Source organism: Lemur catta, chromosome 7, assembly GCF_020740605.2.
Source record: "Lemur catta isolate mLemCat1 chromosome 7, mLemCat1.pri, whole genome shotgun sequence".
NCBI lineage: Eukaryota > Metazoa > Chordata > Mammalia > Primates > Lemuridae > Lemur > Lemur catta.
This window is the reverse complement of record NC_059134.1, coordinates 752,345-771,410: the sequence shown is the minus strand read 5'-3', so window position 1 is coordinate 771,410 and position 19,066 is coordinate 752,345.

Genomic DNA, 19,066 nt, shown 5'->3' with positions numbered 1-19,066 from the left:
TTAGGGTTAGGGTTAGCATCAGCCCTAGGATAGTGTTAGGGTTAGGGTTAGGGTTATCATCAGGCCTAGGATAGTGTTAGGGTTAGGGTTAGCATCAGCGCTAGGATAGTGTTAGGGTTAGGGTTAGGGTTAGCATCAGCCCTAGGATAGTGTTAGGGTTAGGGTTAGCATCAGCCCTAGGATAGTGTTAGGGTTAGGGTTAGGGTTAGCATCAGGCCTAGGATAGTGTTAGTGATAGGGTTAGCATCAGCCCTAGGATAGTGTTAGGGTTAGGGTTAGGGTTAGCATCCGCCCTAGGATAATGTTAGGGTTAGGGTTAGGGTTAGCATCAGCCCTAGGATAGCGTTAGTGTTAGGGTTAGCATCAGCCCTAGGATAGTGTTAGGGTTAGGGTTAGCATGCGCCCTAGGATAGTGTTAGGGTTAGGGTTAGGGTTAGCATCAGCCCTAGGATAGTGTTAGGGTTAGGGTTAACATAAATCTTAGGATAGTGTTAGGGTTAGGGTTAGGGTTATCATCAGGCCTAGGATAGTGTTAGGGTAAGGGTTAGGGTTAGCATCAGTTCAAGGATAGTGTTAGCGTTAGCGTTAGGGTTAGCATCTGCCCTAGGATAGTGTTAGGGTTAGGGTTAGGGTTAGCATCAGCCCAAGGATAGTGTTAGGGTTAGGGTTAGCATCAGCCCAAGGATAGTGTTAGGGTTAGGGTTAGGGTTAGCATCAGGCCCAGGATAGTGTTAGGGTTAGGGTTAGCATCAGCCCAAGGATAGTGTTAGGGTTAGGGTTAGGGTTAGCATCAGCCCTAGGATAGTGTTAGGGTTAGGGTTAGCATCAACCCTAGGATAGTGTTTGGGTTAGGGTTAGGGTTAGCATCAGCCCTAGGATAGTGTTAGGGTTAGGGTTAGCCTCAGCCCTAGGAGAGTGTTAGGGTTAGGGATAGGTTTAGCATCAGGCCTAGGATAGTGTTAGGGTTAGGGTTAGGGTTAGCATGAGATATAGGATAGTGTTAGGGTTAGGGTTAGCATCAGCCCTAGGATAGTGTCAGGGTTAGGGTTAGGGTTATCATCAGGCCTAGGATAGTGTTAGGGTTAGGGTTAGCATCAGCTCTAGGATAGTGTTAGGGTTAGGGTTAGGGTTAGCATCAGCCCTAGGTTAGTGTTAAGGTTAGGGTTAGGGTTATCATCAGGCCTAGGATAGTGTGAGGGCTAGGGTTAGCATCAGACTTAGGATAGTGTTAGGGTTAGGGTTAGGGTTAGCATCAGCCCTAGGATAGTGTTAGGGTTAGGGTTAGGGTTAGCATCAGCCCTAGGATAATGTTAGGGTTAGGGTTAGCATCAGCCCTAGGATAGTGTTTGGGTTAGGGTTAGGGTTATCATCAGGCCTAGGATAGTGTTAGGGTTAGGGTTAGCATCAGCCCTAGGATAGTGTTAGGGTTAGGGTTAGGGTTAGCATCAGCCCCAGGATAGTGTTAGGGTTAGGGTTAGCATCAGCCCTAGGATAGTGTTAGGGTTAGGGTTAGGGTTAGCATCAGCCCTAGGATAGTGTTAGGGTCAGGGTTAGCATCAGCCCTAGGATAGTGTTAGTGTTAGTGTTAGGGTTAGCATCAGCCGTAGGATAGTGTTAGGGTTAGGGTTAGCCTCAGCCCTAAGATAGTGTTAGAGTTAGGGTTAGGGTTAGCATCAGCCCTAAGATAATGTTAGGGTTAGGGTTAGGGTTAGCATCAGCCCTAGGATAGTGTTAGGGTTAGGGTTAGCATCAACCCTAGGATAGTGTTTGGGTTAGGGTTAGGTTTAGCATCAGCCCTAGGATAGTGTTAGGGTTAGGGTTAGCCTCAGCCCTAGGAGAGAGTTAGGGTTACGGATAGGGTTAGCATCAGGCCTAGGATAGTGTTAGGGTTAGGGTTAGGGTTAGCATCAGCCCTAGGATAGTGTTAGGGTTAGGGTTAGCATCAGCCCTAGGATAGTGTCAGGGTTAGGGTTAGGGTTATCATCAGGCCTAGGATAGTGTTAGGGTTAGGGTTAGCATCAGCTCTAGGATAGTGTTAGGGTTAGGGTTAGGGTTAGCATCAGCCCTAGGATAGTGTTAAATTTAGGGTTATGGTTATCATCAGGCCTAGTATAGTGTGAGGTCTAGGGTTAGCATAAGACTTAGGATAGTGTTAGGGTTAGGGTTAGGGTTAGCATCAGCCCTAGGATAGTGCTAGGGTTAGGGTTAGCATCAGCCCTAGGTTAGTGTTAGGGTTAGGGTTAGGGTTATCATCAGGCCTAGGATAGTGTTAGGGTTAGGGTTAGCATCAGCGCTAGGATAGTGTTAGGGTTAGGGTTAGGGTTAGCATCAGCCCTAGGATAGTGTTAGGGTTAGGGTTAGCATCAGCCCTAGGATAGTGTTAGGGTTAGGGTTAGGGTTAGCATCAGGCCTAGGATAGTGTTAGTGATAGGGTTAGCATCAGCCCTAGGATAGTGTTAGGGTTAGGGTTAGGGTTAGCATCCGCCCTAGGATAATGTTAGTGTTAGGGTTAGGGTTAGCATCAGCCCTAGGATAGCGTTAGTGTTAGGGTTACCATCAGCCCTAGGATAGTGTTAGGGTTAGGGTTAGGGTTAGCATGCGCCCTAGGATAGTGTTAGGGTTAGGGTTAGGGTTAGCATCAGCCCTAGGATAGTGTTAGGGTTAGGGTTAACATAAATCTTAGGATAGTGTTAGGGTTAGGGTTAGGGTTATCATCAGGCCTAGGATAGTGTTAGGGTAAGGGTTAGGGTTAGCATCAGTTCAAGGATAGTGTTAGCGTTAGCGTTAGGGTTAGCATCTGCCCTAGGATAGTGTTAGGGTTAGGGTTAGGGTTAGCATCAGCCCAAGGATAGTGTTAGGGTTAGGGTTAGCATCAGCCCAAGGATAGTGTTAGGGTTAGGGTTAGGGTTAGCATCAGGCCCAGGATAGTGTTAGGGTTAGGGTTAGCATCAGCCCAAGGATAGTGTTAGGGTTAGGGTTAGGGTTAGCATCAGCCCTAGGATAGTGTTAGGGTTAGGGTTAGCATCAACCCTAGGATAGTGTTTGGGTTAGGGTTAGGGTTAGCATCAGCCCTAGGATAGTGTTAGGGTTAGGGTTAGCCTCAGCCCTAGGAGAGTGTTAGGGTTAGGGATAGGGTTAGCATCAGACCTAGGATAGTGTTAGGGTTAAGGTTAGGGTTAGCATGAGATATAGGATAGTGTTAGGGTTAGGGTTAGCATCAGCCCTAGGATAGTGTCAGGGTTAGGGTTAGGGTTATCATCAGGCCTAGGATAGTGTTAGGGTTAGGGTTAGCATCAGCTCTAGGATAGTGTTAGGGTTAGGGTTAGGGTTAGCATCAGCCCTAGGTTAGTGTTAAGGTTAGGGTTAGGGTTATCATCAGGCCTAGGATAGTGTGAGGGCTAGGGTTAGCATCAGACTTAGGATAGTGTTAGGGTTAGGGTTAGGGTTAGCATCAGCCCTAGGATAGTGTTAGGGTTAGGGTTAGCATCAGCCCTAGGATAGTGTTAGGGTTAGGGTTAGGGTTAGCATCAGCCCTAGGATAGTGTTAGGGTTAGGGTTAGAATCAGCCCTAGGATAGTGTTAGGGTTAGGGTTAGAGTTAGCATCAGCCCTAGGATAGTGTTAGGGTTAGGGTTAGCATCAACCCTAGGATAGAGTTAGGGTTAGGGTTAGGGTTAGCATCAGGCCTAGGATAGTGTTATGGTTAGGGTTAGCATCAGCCCTAGGATAGTGTTAGGGTTAGGGTTCGGGTTAGCATCAGCCGTAGGATAGTGTTAGGGTTAGGGTTAGCCTCAGCACTACATAGTGTTAGGGTTAGGGTTAGGGTTAGCATCAGCCCTTGGAGAGTGTTAGGGTTAGGTTTAGGGTTAGCATCAGCCCTAGGATAGTGTTAGTGTTAGGGTTAGCATCAGCCCTAGGATAGTGTTAGGGTTAGGGTTAGCATCAGCCCTAGGATAGTGTTAGTGTTAGGGTTAGCATCAGCCCTAGGATAGTGTTAGGGATAGGGTTAGGGCTAGCATCCGTTAGGGTTAGGGTTAGGGTTAGCATCAGCCCTAGGATAGTGTTAGGGTTAGGGTTAACATAAACCCTAGGATAGTGTTAGGGTTAGGGTTAGGGTTAGCATCAGCCCTAGGATAGTGTTCGTGTTAGGGTTAGCATCAGCCCTATGATAGTGTTAGGGTTAAGGTTAGGGTTAGCATCAGCCCTAGGATAGTGTTAGGGTTAGGGTTAACATAAACCCTAGGATAGTGTTAGGGTTAGGGTTAGGGTTAGCATCAGCCCTAGGATAGTGTTCGTGTTAGGGTTAGCATCAGCCCTAGGATAGTGTTAGGGTTAGGGTTAGGGTTAGCATCAGTTCAAGGATAGTGTTAGGGTTAGCGTTAGGGTTAGCATCTGCTCTAGCATAGTGTTAGGGTTAGGGTTAGGGTTAGCATCAGCCCTAGGATAGAGTTAGGGTTAGGGTTAACATAAACCCTAGGATAGTGTTAGGGTTAGGGTTAGGGTTAGCATCAGTTCAAGGATAGTGTTAGGGTTAGCGTTAGGGTTAGCATCTGCTCTAGGATAGTGTTAGGGTTAGGGTTAGGGTTAGCATCAGCCCAAGGATAGTGTTAGGGTTAGGGTTAGCATCAGCCCTAGGATAGTGTTAGGGTTAGGGTTAGGGTTAGCATCAGGCCCAGGATAGTGTTAGGGTTAGGGTTAGCATCAGCCCAAGGATAGTGTTAGGGTTAGGGTTAGGGTTAGCATCAGCCATAGGATAGTGTTAGGGTTAGGGTTAGCATCAACCCTAGGATAGTGTTTGGGTTAGGGTTAGGGTTAGCATCAGCCCTAGGATAGTGTTAGGGTTAAGGTTAGGGGTAGCATCAGCCCTAGGATAGTGTTAGTGTTAGGGTTAGCATCCGCCCTAGGATAGTGTTAGGGTTAGGGTTAGGGTTAGCATCAGCCCTAGGATAGTGTTAGGTTTAGGGTTAGCATCAGCCCTAGGATAGTGTTAGGGTTAGGGTTAGGGTTAGCATGAGCCCTAGGATAGTGTTAGGGTTAGGGTTAGCATCAGCCCTATGTTAGTGTTAGTGTTAGGGTTAGGGTTAGCATCAGCCCTAGGATAGTGTTAGGGTTAGGGTTAGGGTTAGCATCAGTTCAAGGATAGTGTTAGGGTTAGCGTTAGGGTAGCATCAGCCCTAGGATAGTGTTAGGGTTAGGGTTAGGGTTAGCATCAGCCCTAGGATAGTGTTAGGGTTAGGGTTAGCATCAGCCCTAGGATAGTGTTAGGGTTAGGGTTAGGGTTATCATCAGGCCTAGGATAGTGTTAGGGTTAGGGTTAGCATCAGCCCTAGGATAGTGTTAGGGTTAGGGTTAGGGTTAGCATCAGCCCTAGGATAGTGTTAGGGTTAGGGTTAGCATCAGCCCTAGGATAGTGTTAGGGTTAGGGTTAGGGTTAGCATCAGCCCTAGGATAGTGTTAGGGTTAGGGTTAGCATCAGCCCCAGGATAGTGTTAGGGTTAGGGTTAGGGTTAGCATCAGCCGTAGGAGAGTGTTAGGGTTAGGGTTAGCCTCAGCCCTAAGATAGTGTTAGAGTTAGGGTTAGGGTTAGCATCAGCCCTAGGATAATGTTAGGGTTAGGGTTAGGGTTAGCATAAGCCCTAGGATAGTGTTAGTGTTAGGGTTAGCATCAGCCCTAGGATAGTGTTAGGGTTAGGGTTAGGGTTAGCGTCCGCCCTAGGATAGTGTTAGTGTTAGGGTTAGGGTTAGCATCAGCCCTAGGATAGTGTTAGGGTTAGGGTTAACATAAACCCTAGGATAGTGTTAGGGTTAGGGTTAGGGTTATCATCAGGCCTAGGATAGTGTTAGGGTTAGGGTTAGGGTTAGCATCAGCCCTAGGATAGTGTTAGGGTTAGGGTTAGCATCAGCCCTAGGATAGTGTTAGGGTTAGGGTTAGGGTTAGCATCAGCCGTATGATAGTGTTAGGGTTAGGGTTAGCCTCAGCCCTAAGATAGTGTTAGAGTTAGGGTTAGGGTTAGCATCAGCCCTAGGATAATGTTAGGGTTAGGGTTAGCATCAGCCCTAGGATAGTGTTAGTGTTAGGGTTAGCATCAGCCCTAGGATAGTGTTAGGGTTAGGGTTAGGGTTAGCATCCGCCCTAGGATAGTGTTAGGGTTAGCGTTAGGGTTAGCATCTGCCCTAGGATAGTGTTAGGGTTAGGGTTAGGGTTAGCATCAGCCCAAGGATAGTGTTAGTGTTAGGGTTAGCATCAGCCCTAGGATAGTGTTATGGTTAGGGTTAGGGTTAGCATCAGGCCCAGGATAGTGTTAGGGTTAGGGTTAGCATCAGCCCTTAGGATAGTGTTAGGGTTAGGGTTAGGGTTAGCATCAGCCCTAGGATAGTGTTAGGGTTAGGGTTAGCATCAACCCTAGGATAGTGTTTGGGTTAGGGTTAGGGTTAGCATCAGCCCTAGGATAGTGTTAGGGTTAGGGTTAGGGTCAGCATCAGCCCTAGGATAGTGTTAGTGTTAGGGTTAGCATCCGCCCTAGGATAGTGTTTGGGTTAGGGTTAGGGTTAGCATCAGCCCTAGGATAGTGTTAGGGTTAGGATTAGCATCAGCCCTAGGATAGTGTTAGGGTTGGGGTTAGGGTTAGCATCAGCCCTAGGATAGTGTTAGGGTTAGCGTTAGCATCAGCCCTATGTTAGTGTTAGTGTTAGGGTTAGGGTTAGCAACAGCCCTAGGATAGTGTTAGGGTTAGGGTTAGGGTTAGCATCAGTTCAAGGATAGTGTTAGGGTTAGCGTTAGGGTAGCATCAGCCCTAGGATAGTGTTAGTGTTAGGGTTAGGGTTAGCATCAGCCCTAGGATAGTGTTAGGGTTAGGGTTAGCATCAGCCCTAGGATAGTGTTAGGGTTAGGGTTAGGGTTATCATCAGGCCTAGAATAGTGTTAGGGTTAGGGTTAGCATCAGCCCTAGGATAGTGTTAGGGTTAGGGTTAGGGTTAGCATCAGCCCTAGGATAGTGTTAGGGTTAGGGTTAGCATCAGCCCTAGGATAGTGTTAAGGTTAGGGTTAGGGTTAGCATCAGCCCTAGGATAGTGTTAGGGTTAGGGTTAGCATCAGCCCTAGGATAGTGTTAGGGTTAGGGTTAGGGTTATCATCAGGCCTAGGATAGTGTTAGGGTTAGGGTTAGCATCAGCCCTAGGATAGTGTTAGGGTTAGGGTTAGGGTTAGCATCAGCCCTAGGATAGTGTTAGGGTTAGGGTTAGCATCAGCCCTAGGATAGTGTTAGGGTTAGGGTTAGGGTTAGCATCAGCCCTAGGATAGTGTTAGGGTTAGGGTTAGCATCAGCCCCAGGATAGTGTTAGGGTTAGGGTTAGGGTTAGCATCAGCCGTAGGAGAGTGTTAGGGTTAGGGTTAGCCTCAGCCCTAAGATAGTGTTAGAGTTAGGGTTAGGGTTAGCATCAGCCCTAGGATAATGTTAGGGTTAGGGTTAGGGTTAGCATAAGCCCTAGGATAGTGTTAGTGTTAGGGTTAGCATCAGCCCTAGGATAGTGTTAGGGTTAGGGTTAGGGTTAGCGTCCGCCCTAGGATAGTGTTAGTGTTAGGGTTAGGGTTAGCATCAGCCCTAGGATAGTGTTAGGGTTAGGGTTAACATAAACCCTAGGATAGTGTTAGGGTTAGGGTTAGGGTTATCATCAGGCCTAGGATAGTGTTAGGGTTAGGGTTAGGGTTAGCATCAGCCCTAGGATAGTGTTAGGGTTAGGGTTAGCATCAGCCCTAGGATAGTGTTAGGGTTAGGGTTAGGGTTAGCATCAGCCGTAGGATAGTGTTAGGGTTAGGGTTAGCCTCAGCCCTAAGATAGTGTTAGAGTTAGGGTTAGGGTTAGCATCAGCCCTATGTTAGTGTTAGTGTTAGGGTTAGGGTTAGCATCAGCCCTAGGATAGTGTTAGGGTTAGGGTTAGGGTTAGCATCAGTTCAAGGATAGTGTTAGGGTTAGCGTTAGGGTAGCATCAGCCCTAGGATAGTGTTAGGGTTAGGGTTAGGGTTAGCATCAGCCCTAGGATAGTGTTAGGGTTAGGGTTAGCATCAGCCCTAGGATAGTGTTAGGGTTAGGGTTAGGGTTATCATCAGGCCTAGGATAGTGTTAGGGTTAGGGTTAGCATCAGCCCTAGGATAGTGTTAGGGTTAGGGTTAGGGTTAGCATCAGCCCTAGGATAGTGTTAGGGTTAGGGTTAGCATCAGCCCTAGGATAGTGTTAGGGTTAGGGTTAGGGTTAGCATCAGCCCTAGGATAGTGTTAGGGTTAGGGTTAGCATCAGCCCCAGGATAGTGTTAGGGTTAGGGTTAGGGTTAGCATCAGCCGTAGGAGAGTGTTAGGGTTAGGGTTAGCCTCAGCCCTAAGATAGTGTTAGAGTTAGGGTTAGGGTTAGCATCAGCCCTAGGATAATGTTAGGGTTAGGGTTAGGGTTAGCATAAGCCCTAGGATAGTGTTAGTGTTAGGGTTAGCATCAGCCCTAGGATAGTGTTAGGGTTAGGGTTAGGGTTAGCGTCCGCCCTAGGATAGTGTTAGTGTTAGGGTTAGGGTTAGCATCAGCCCTAGGATAGTGTTAGGGTTAGGGTTAACATAAACCCTAGGATAGTGTTAGGGTTAGGGTTAGGGTTATCATCAGGCCTAGGATAGTGTTAGGGTTAGGGTTAGGGTTAGCATCAGCCCTAGGATAGTGTTAGGGTTAGGGTTAGCATCAGCCCTAGGATAGTGTTAGGGTTAGGGTTAGGGTTAGCATCAGCCGTAGGATAGTGTTAGGGTTAGGGTTAGCCTCAGCCCTAAGATAGTGTTAGAGTTAGGGTTAGGGTTAGCATCAGCCCTAGGATAATGTTAGGGTTAGGGTTAGCATCAGCCCTAGGATAGTGTTAGTGTTAGGGTTAGCATCAGCCCTAGGATAGTGTTAGGGTTAGGGTTAGGGTTAGCATCCGCCCTAGGATAGTGTTAGGGTTAGCGTTAGGGTTAGCATCTGCCCTAGGATAGTGTTAGGGTTAGGGTTAGGGTTAGCATCAGCCCAAGGATAGTGTTAGTGTTAGGGTTAACATCAGCCCTAGGATAGTGTTATGGTTAGGGTTAGGGTTAGCATCAGGCCCAGGATAGTGTTAGGGTTAGGGTTAGCATCAGCCCTTAGGATAGTGTTAGGGTTAGGGTTAGGGTTAGCATCAGCCCTAGGATAGTGTTAGGGTTAGGGTTAGCATCAACCCTAGGATAGTGTTTGGGTTAGGGTTAGGGTTAGCATCAGCCCTAGGATAGTGTTAGGGTTAGGGTTAGGGTTAGCATCAGCCCTAGGATAGTGTTAGTGTTAGGGTTAGCATCCGCCCTAGGATAGTGTTTGGGTTAGGGTTAGGGTTAGCATCAGCCCTAGGATAGTGTTAGGGTTAGGATTAGCATCAGCCCTAGGATAGTGTTAGGGTTAGGGTTAGGGTTAGCATCAGCCCTAGGATAGTGTTAGGGTTAGCGTTAGCATCAGCCCTATGTTAGTGTTAGTGTTAGGGTTAGGGTTAGCAACAGCCCTAGGATAGTGTTAGGGTTAGGGTTAGGGTTAGCATCAGTTCAAGGATAGTGTTAGGGTTAGCGTTAGGGTAGCATCAGCCCTAGGATAGTGTTAGTGTTAGGGTTAGGGTTAGCATCAGCCCTAGGATAGTGTTAGGGTTAGGGTTAGCATCAGCCCTAGGATAGTGTTAGGGTTAGGGTTAGGGTTATCATCAGGCCTAGAATAGTGTTAGGGTTAGGGTTAGCATCAGCCCTAGGATAGTGTTAGGGTTAGGGTTAGGGTTAGCATCAGCCCTAGGATAGTGTTAGGGTTAGGGTTAGCATCAGCCCTAGGATAGTGTTAAGGTTAGGGTTAGGGTTAGCATCAGCCCTAGGATAGTGTTAGGGTTAGGGTTAGCATCAGCCCTAGGATAGTGTTAGGGTTAGGGTTAGGGTTATCATCAGGCCTAGGATAGTGTTAGGGTTAGGGTTAGCATCAGCCCTAGGATAGTGTTAGGGTTAGGGTTAGGGTTAGCATCAGCCCTAGGATAGTGTTAGGGTTAGGGTTAGCATCAGCCCTAGGATAGTGTTAGGGTTAGGGTTAGGGTTAGCATCAGCCCTAGGATAGTGTTAGGGTTAGGGTTAGCATCAGCCCCAGGATAGTGTTAGGGTTAGGGTTAGGGTTAGCATCAGCCGTAGGAGAGTGTTAGGGTTAGGGTTAGCCTCAGCCCTAAGATAGTGTTAGAGTTAGGGTTAGGGTTAGCATCAGCCCTAGGATAATGTTAGGGTTAGGGTTAGGGTTAGCATAAGCCCTAGGATAGTGTTAATGTTAGGGTTAGCATCAGCCCTAGGATAGTGTTAGGGTTAGGGTTAGGGTTAGCGTCCGCCCTAGGATAGTGTTAGTGTTAGGGTTAGGGTTAGCATCAGCCCTAGGATAGTGTTAGGGTTAGGGTTAACATAAACCCTAGGATAGTGTTAGGGTTAGGGTTAGGGTTATCATCAGGCCTAGGATAGTGTTAGGGTTAGGGTTAGGGTTAGCATCAGCCCTAGGATAGTGTTAGGGTTAGGGTTAGCATCAGCCCTAGGATAGTGTTAGGGTTAGGGTTAGGGTTAGCATCAGCCGTAGGATAGTGTTAGGGTTAGGGTTAGCCTCAGCCCTAAGATAGTGTTAGAGTTAGGGTTAGGGTTAGCATCAGCCCTAGGATAATGTTAGGGTTAGGGTTAGCATCAGCCCTAGGATAGTGTTAGGTTTAGGGTTAGCATCAGCCCTAGGATAGTGTTAGGGTTAGGGTTAGGGTTAGCATCAGCCCTAGGATAGTGTTAGGGTTAGGGTTAGCATCAGCCCTATGTTAGTGTTAGTGTTAGGGTTAGGGTTAGCATCAGCCCTAGGATAGTGTTAGGGTTAGGGTTAGGGTTAGCATCAGTTCAAGGATAGTGTTAGGGTTAGCGTTAGGGTAGCATCAGCCCTAGGATAGTGTTAGGGTTAGGGTTAGGGTTAGCATCAGCCCTAGGATAGTGTTAGGGTTAGGGTTAGCATCAGCCCTAGGATAGTGTTAGGGTTAGGGTTAGGGTTATCATCAGGCCTAGGATAGTGTTAGGGTTAGGGTTAGCATCAGCCCTAGGATAGTGTTAGGGTTAGGGTTAGGGTTAGCATCAGCCCTAGGATAGTGTTAGGGTTAGGGTTAGCATCAGCCCTAGGATAGTGTTAGGGTTAGGGTTAGGGTTAGCATCAGCCCTAGGATAGTGTTAGGGTTAGGGTTAGCATCAGCCCCAGGATAGTGTTAGGGTTAGGGTTAGGGTTAGCATCAGCCGTAGGAGAGTGTTAGGGTTAGGGTTAGCCTCAGCCCTAAGATAGTGTTAGAGTTAGGGTTAGGGTTAGCATCAGCCCTAGGATAATGTTAGGGTTAGGGTTAGGGTTAGCATAAGCCCTAGGATAGTGTTAGTGTTAGGGTTAGCATCAGCCCTAGGATAGTGTTAGGGTTAGGGTTAGGGTTAGCGTCCGCCCTAGGATAGTGTTAGTGTTAGGGTTAGGGTTAGCATCAGCCCTAGGATAGTGTTAGGGTTAGGGTTAACATAAACCCTAGGATAGTGTTAGGGTTAGGGTTAGGGTTATCATCAGGCCTAGGATAGTGTTAGGGTTAGGGTTAGGGTTAGCATCAGCCCTAGGATAGTGTTAGGGTTAGGGTTAGCATCAGCCCTAGGATAGTGTTAGGGTTAGGGTTAGGGTTATCATCAGGCCTAGGATAGTGTTAGGGTTAGGGTTAGCATCAGCCCTAGGATAGTGTTAGGGTTAGGGTTAGGGTTAGCATCAGCCCTAGGATAGTGTTAGGGTTAGGGTTAGCATCAGCCCTAGGATAGTGTTAGGGTTAGGGTTAGGGTTAGCATCAGCCCTAGGATAGTGTTAGGGTTAGGGTTAGCATCAGCCCCAGGATAGTGTTAGGGTTAGGGTTAGGGTTAGCATCAGCCGTAGGAGAGTGTTAGGGTTAGGGTTAGCCTCAGCCCTAAGATAGTGTTAGAGTTAGGGTTAGGGTTAGCATCAGCCCTAGGATAATGTTAGGGTTAGGGTTAGGGTTAGCATAAGCCCTAGGATAGTGTTAGTGTTAGGGTTAGCATCAGCCCTAGGATAGTGTTAGGGTTAGGGTTAGGGTTAGCGTCCGCCCTAGGATAGTGTTAGTGTTAGGGTTAGGGTTAGCATCAGCCCTAGGATAGTGTTAGGGTTAGGGTTAACATAAACCCTAGGATAGTGTTAGGGTTAGGGTTAGGGTTATCATCAGGCCTAGGATAGTGTTAGGGTTAGGGTTAGGGTTAGCATCAGCCCTAGGATAGTGTTAGGGTTAGGGTTAGCATCAGCCCTAGGATAGTGTTAGGGTTAGGGTTAGGGTTAGCATCAGCCGTAGGATAGTGTTAGGGTTAGGGTTAGCCTCAGCCCTAAGATAGTGTTAGAGTTAGGGTTAGGGTTAGCATGAGCCCTAGGATAATGTTAGGGTTAGGGTTAGCATCAGCCCTAGGATAGTGTTAGGTTTAGGGTTAGCATCAGCCCTAGGATAGTGTTAGGGTTAGGGTTAGGGTTAGCATCAGCCCTAGGATAGTGTTAGGGTTAGGGTTAGCATCAGCCCTATGTTAGTGTTAGTGTTAGGGTTAGGGTTAGCATCAGCCCTAGGATAGTGTTAGGGTTAGGGTTAGGGTTAGCATCAGTTCAAGGATAGTGTTAGGGTTAGCGTTAGGGTAGCATCAGCCCTAGGATAGTGTTAGGGTTAGGGTTAGGGTTAGCATCAGCCCTAGGATAGTGTTAGGGTTAGGGTTAGCATCAGCCCTAGGATAGTGTTAGGGTTAGGGTTAGGGTTATCATCAGGCCTAGGATAGTGTTAGGGTTAGGGTTAGCATCAGCCCTAGGATAGTGTTAGGGTTAGGGTTAGGGTTAGCATCAGCCCTAGGATAGTGTTAGGGTTAGGGTTAGCATCAGCCCTAGGATAGTGTTAGGGTTAGGGTTAGGGTTAGCATCAGCCCTAGGATAGTGTTAGGGTTAGGGTTAGCATCAGCCCCAGGATAGTGTTAGGGTTAGGGTTAGGGTTAGCATCAGCCGTAGGAGAGTGTTAGGGTTAGGGTTAGCCTCAGCCCTAAGATAGTGTTAGAGTTAGGGTTAGGGTTAGCATCAGCCCTAGGATAATGTTAGGGTTAGGGTTAGGGTTAGCATAAGCCCTAGGATAGTGTTAGTGTTAGGGTTAGCATCAGCCCTAGGATAGTGTTAGGGTTAGGGTTAGGGTTAGCGTCCGCCCTAGGATAGTGTTAGTGTTAGGGTTAGGGTTAGCATCAGCCCTAGGATAGTGTTAGGGTTAGGGTTAACATAAACCCTAGGATAGTGTTAGGGTTAGGGTTAGGGTTATCATCAGGCCTAGGATAGTGTTAGGGTTAGGGTTAGGGTTAGCATCAGCCCTAGGATAGTGTTAGGGTTAGGGTTAGCATCAGCCCTAGGATAGTGTTAGGGTTAGGGTTAGGGTTAGCATCAGCCGTAGGATAGTGTTAGGGTTAGGGTTAGCCTCAGCCCTAAGATAGTGTTAGAGTTAGGGTTAGGGTTAGCATCAGCCCTAGGATAATGTTAGGGTTAGGGTTAGCATCAGCCCTAGGATAGTGTTAGTGTTAGGGTTAGCATCAGCCCTAGGATAGTGTTAGGGTTAGGGTTAGGGTTAGCATCCGCCCTAGGATAGTGTTAGGGTTAGCGTTAGGGTTAGCATCTGCCCTAGGATAGTGTTAGGGTTAGGGTTAGGGTTAGCATCAGCCCAAGGATAGTGTTAGTGTTAGGGTTAGCATCAGCCCTAGGATAGTGTTATGGTTAGGGTTAGGGTTAGCATCAGGCCCAGGATAGTGTTAGGGTTAGGGTTAGCATCAGCCCTTAGGATAGTGTTAGGGTTAGGGTTAGGGTTAGCATCAGCCCTAGGATAGTGTTAGGGTTAGGGTTAGCATCAACCCTAGGATAGTGTTTGGGTTAGGGTTAGGGTTAGCATCAGCCCTAGGATAGTGTTAGGGTTAGGGTTAGGGTTAGCATCAGCCCTAGGATAGTGTTAGTGTTAGGGTTAGCATCCGCCCTAGGATAGTGTTTGGGTTAGGGTTAGGGTTAGCATCAGCCCTAGGATAGTGTTAGGGTTAGGATTAGCATCAGCCCTAGGATAGTGTTAGGGTTAAGGTTAGGGTTAGCATCAGCCCTAGGATAGTGTTAGGGTTAGCGTTAGCATCAGCCCTATGTTAGTGTTAGTGTTAGGGTTAGGGTTAGCAACAGCCCTAGGATAGTGTTAGGGTTAGGGTTAGGGTTAGCATCAGTTCAAGGATAGTGTTAGGGTTAGCGTTAGGGTAGCATCAGCCCTAGGATAGTGTTAGTGTTAGGGTTAGGGTTAGCATCAGCCCTAGGATAGTGTTAGGGTTAGGGTTAGCATCAGCCCTAGGATAGTGTTAGGGTTAGGGTTAGGGTTATCATCAGGCCTAGAATAGTGTTAGGGTTAGGGTTAGCATCAGCCCTAGGATAGTGTTAGGGTTAGGGTTAGGGTTAGCATCAGCCCTAGGATAGTGTTAGGGTTAGGGTTAGCATCAGCCCTAGGATAGTGTTAAGGTTAGGGTTAGGGTTAGCATCAGCCCTAGGATAGTGTTAGGGTTAGGGTTAGCATCAGCCCTAGGATAGTGTTAGGGTTAGGGTTAGGGTTATCATCAGGCCTAGGATAGTGTTAGGGTTAGGGTTAGCATCAGCCCTAGGATAGTGTTAGGGTTAGGGTTAGGGTTAGCATCAGCCCTAGGATAGTGTTAGGGTTAGGGTTAGCATCAGCCCTAGGATAGTGTTAGGGTTAGGGTTAGGGTTAGCATCAGCCCTAGGATAGTGTTAGGGTTAGGGTTAGCATCAGCCCCAGGATAGTGTTAGGGTTAGGGTTAGGGTTAGCATCAGCCGTAGGAGAGTGTTAGGGTTAGGGTTAGCCTCAGCCCTAAGATAGTGTTAGAGTTAGGGTTAGGGTTAGCATCAGCCCTAGGATAATGTTAGGGTTAGGGTTAGGGTTAGCATAAGCCCTAGGATAGTGTTAGTGTTAGGGTTAGCATCAGCCCTAGGATAGTGTTAGGGTTAGGGTTAGGGTTAGCGTCCGCCCTAGGATAGTGTTAGTGTTAGGGTTAGGGTTAGCATCAGCCCTAGGATAGTGTTAGGGTTAGGGTTAACATAAACCCTAGGATAGTGTTAGGGTTAGGGTTAGGGTTATCATCAGGCCTAGGATAGTGTTAGGGTTAGGGTTAGGGTTAGCATCAGCCCTAGGATAGTGTTAGGGTTAGGGTTAGCATCAGCCCTAGGATAGTGTTAGGGTTAGGGTTAGGGTTAGCATCAGCCGTAGGATAGTGTTAGGGTTAGGGTTAGCCTCAGCCCTAAGATAGTGTTAGAGTTAGGGTTAGGGTTAGCATCAGCCCTAGGATAATGTTAGGGTTAGGGTTAGCATCAGCCCTAGGATAGTGTTAGTGTTAGGGTTAGCATCAGCCCTAGGATAGTGTTAGGGTTAGGGTTAGGGTTAGCATCCGCCCTAGGATAGTGTTAGGGTTAGCGTTAGGGTTAGCATCTGCCCTAGGATAGTGTTAGGGTTAGGGTTAGGGTTAGCATCAGCCCAAGGATAGTGTTAGTGTTAGGGTTAGCATCAGCCCTAGGATAGTGTTATGGTTAGGGTTAGGGTTAGCATCAGGCCCAGGATAGTGTTAGGGTTAGGGTTAGCATCAGCCCTTAGGATAGTGTTAGGGTTAGGGTTAGGGTTAGCATCAGCCCTAGGATAGTGTTAGGGTTAGGGTTAGCATCAACCCTAGGATAGTGTTTGGGTTAGGGTTAGGGTTAGCATCAGCCCTAGGATAGTGTTAGGGTTAGGGTTAGGGTTAGCATCAGCCCTAGGATAGTGTTAGTGTTAGGGTTAGCATCCGCCCTAGGATAGTGTTTTGGTTAGGGTTAGGGTTAGCATCAGCCCTAGGATAGTGTTAGGGTTAGGATTAGCATCAGCCCTAGGATAGTGTTAGGGTTAGGGTTAGGGTTAGCATCAGCCCTAGGATAGTGTTAGGGTTAGCGTTAGCATCAGCCCTATGTTAGTGTTAGTGTTAGGGTTAGGGTTAGCAACAGCCCTAGGATAGTGTTAGGGTTATGGTTAGGGTTAGCATCAGTTCAAGGATAGTGTTAGGGTTAGCGTTAGGGTAGCATCAGCCCTAGGATAGTGTTAGTGTTAGGGTTAGGGTTAGCATCAGCCCTAGGATAGTGTTAGGGTTAGGGTTAGCATCAGCCCTAGGATAGTGTTAGGGTTAGGGTTAGGGTTATCATCAGGCCTAGAATAGTGTTAGGGTTAGGGTTAGCATCAGCCCTAGGATAGTGTTAGGGTTAGGGTTAGGGTTAGCATCAGCCCTAGGATAGTGTTAGGGTTAGGGTTAGCATCAGCCCTAGGATAGTGTTAAGGTTAGGGTTAGGGTTAGCATCAGCCCTAGGATAGTGTTAGGGTTAGGGTTAGCATCAGCCCTAGGATAGTGTTAAGGTTAGGGTTAACATAAACCCTAGGATAGTGTTAGGGTTAGGGTTAGCATCAACCCTAGGATAGTGTTTGGGTTAGGGTTAGGGTTAGCATCAGCCCTAGGATAGTGTTAGGGTTAAGGTTAGGGGTAGCATCAGCCCTAGGATAGTGTTAGTGTTAGGGTTAGCATCAGCCCCAGGATAGTGTTAGGGTTAGGGTTAGGGTTAGCATCAGCCGTAGGAGAGTGTTAGGGTTAGGGTTAGCCTCAGCCCTAAGATAGTGTTAGAGTTAGGGTTAGGGTTAGCATCAGCCCTAGTATAATGTTAGGGTTAGGGTTAGGGTTAGCATAAGCCCTAGGATAGTGTTAGGGTTAGGGTTAGCATCAGCCCTATGTTAGTGTTAGTGTTAGGGTTAGGGTTAGCATCAGCCCTAGGATAGTGTTAGGGTTAGGGTTAGGGTTAGCATCAGTTCAAGGATAGTGTTAGGGTTAGCGTTAGGGTAGCATCAGCCCTAGGATAGTGTTAGGGTTAGGGTTAGGGTTAGCATCAGCCCTAGGATAGTGTTAGGGTTAGGGTTAGCATCAGCCCTAGGATAGTGTTAGGGTTAGGGTTAGGGTTAGCATCAGCCCTAGGATAGTGTTAGGGTTAGGGTTAGGGTTAGCATCAGTTCAAGGATAGTGTTAGGGTTAGCGTTAGGGTAGCATCAGCCCTAGGATAGTGTTAGGGTTAGGGTTAGGGTTATCATCAGGCCTAGGATAGTGTTAGGGTTAGGGTTAGCATCAGCCCTAGGATAGTGTTAGGGTTAGGGTTACCATCAGCCCTAGGATAGTGTTAGGGTTAGGGTTAGGGTTAGCATCAGGCCTAGGATAGTGTTAGGGTTAGGGTTAGCATCAGCCCTAGGATAGTGTTAGGGTTAAGGTTAGGGTTAGCATCAGCCGTAGGATAGTGTTAGGGTTAGGGTTACCCTCAGCCCTAAGATAGTGTTAGAGTTAGGGTTAGGGTTAGCATCAGCCCTAGGATAGTGTTAGGGTTAGGGTTAGGGTTCGCATCAGCCCTAGGATAGTGTTAGGGTTAGGGTTAACATCAGCCCTAGGATAGTGTTAGGGTTAGGGTTAGGGTTAGCATCAGCCCTAGGATAGTGTTAGGGTTAGGGTTAGCATCAGCCCTAGGACAGTGTTAGTGTTAGGGTTAGGGTTAGCATCAGGCCCAGGATAGTGGTAGGGTTAGGGTTAGCATCAGCTCTAGGATAGTGTTAGGGTTAGGGTTAACATAAACCCTAGGATAGTGTTAGGGTTAGAGTTAGGGTTATCATCAGGCCTAGGATAGTGTTAGGGTTAGGGTTAGGGTTAGCATCAGTTCAAGGATAGTTTTAGGGTTAGCGTTATGGTTAGCATCAGCCCTAGGATAGTGTTAGGGTTAGGGTTAGGGTTAGCATCAGCCCTAGGATAGTGTTAGGGTTAGGGTTAGCATCAGCCCTAGGATAATGTTAGGGTTAGGGATAGGGTTATCATCAGGCCTAGGATAGTGTTAGTGTTAGGGTTAGCATCAGCCCTAGGATAGTGTTAGGGTTAGGGTTAGGGTTAGCTTGAGCCCAAGGATAGTGTTAGGGTTAGGGTTAGCATCAGCCCTAGGATAGTGTTAGCGTTAGGGTTAGGGTTAGCATCAGGACTAGGATAGTGTTAGGGTTAGGGTTAGCATCAGCCCTATGATAGTGTTAGGGTTAGGGTTAGGGTTATCATCAGGCCTATGATAGTGTTAGGGTTAGGGTTAGCATCAGCCCTAGGATAGTGTTAGGGTTAGGGTTAGGGTTAGCATCAGCCCTAGGATAGTGTTAGGGTTAGGGTTAGCATCAGCCCTAGGATAGTGTTAGGGTTAGGGTTAGGGTTAGCATCAGGCCTAGGATAGTGTTATGGTTAGGGTTAGCATCAGCCCTAGGATAGTGTTAGGGTTAGGGTTAGCATCAGCCCTAGGATATTATTAGGGTTAGGGTTAGCATCAACCCTAGGATAGTGTTAGGGTTAGAGTTAGGGTTAGCACCAGGCTTAGGATAGTGTTAGTGTTAGGGTTACCATCAGCCTTAGGATAGTGTTAGGGTTAGGGTTAGGGTTAGCATCAGCCCTAGGATAATATTAGGGTTAGCGTCACGGTTAGGCTTAGGGTTAGCATCAGCTCTAGGATACTGTTAGGGTTAGGGTTAGTGTTGGGTTAGCATCCGCCCTAGGATAGTGTTAGGGTTAGGGTTAGTGTTAGCATCAGCCCTAGGATAGTGTTAGGGTTAGGGCTAGCATCAGCCCTGGGATAATGTTAGGGTTAGCGTTAGGGTTAGCAAGAGCCATAGGATAGTGTTAGGGGTAGGGTTAGGGTTATCATCAGGCATAGGATAGTGTTAGCGTTAGGGTTAGCATCAGCCCTAGGATAGTGTTAGGGTTAGGGTTAGGGTTAGCATCAGCCCTAGGATAGTGTTAGGGTTAGGGTTAGCATCAGTCCTAGGATAGTGTTAGGATTACGGTTAGGGTTAGCATCAGCCCTAGGATAGTGTTAGGGTTAGGGTTAGCATCAGCCCTAGGATAGTGTTAG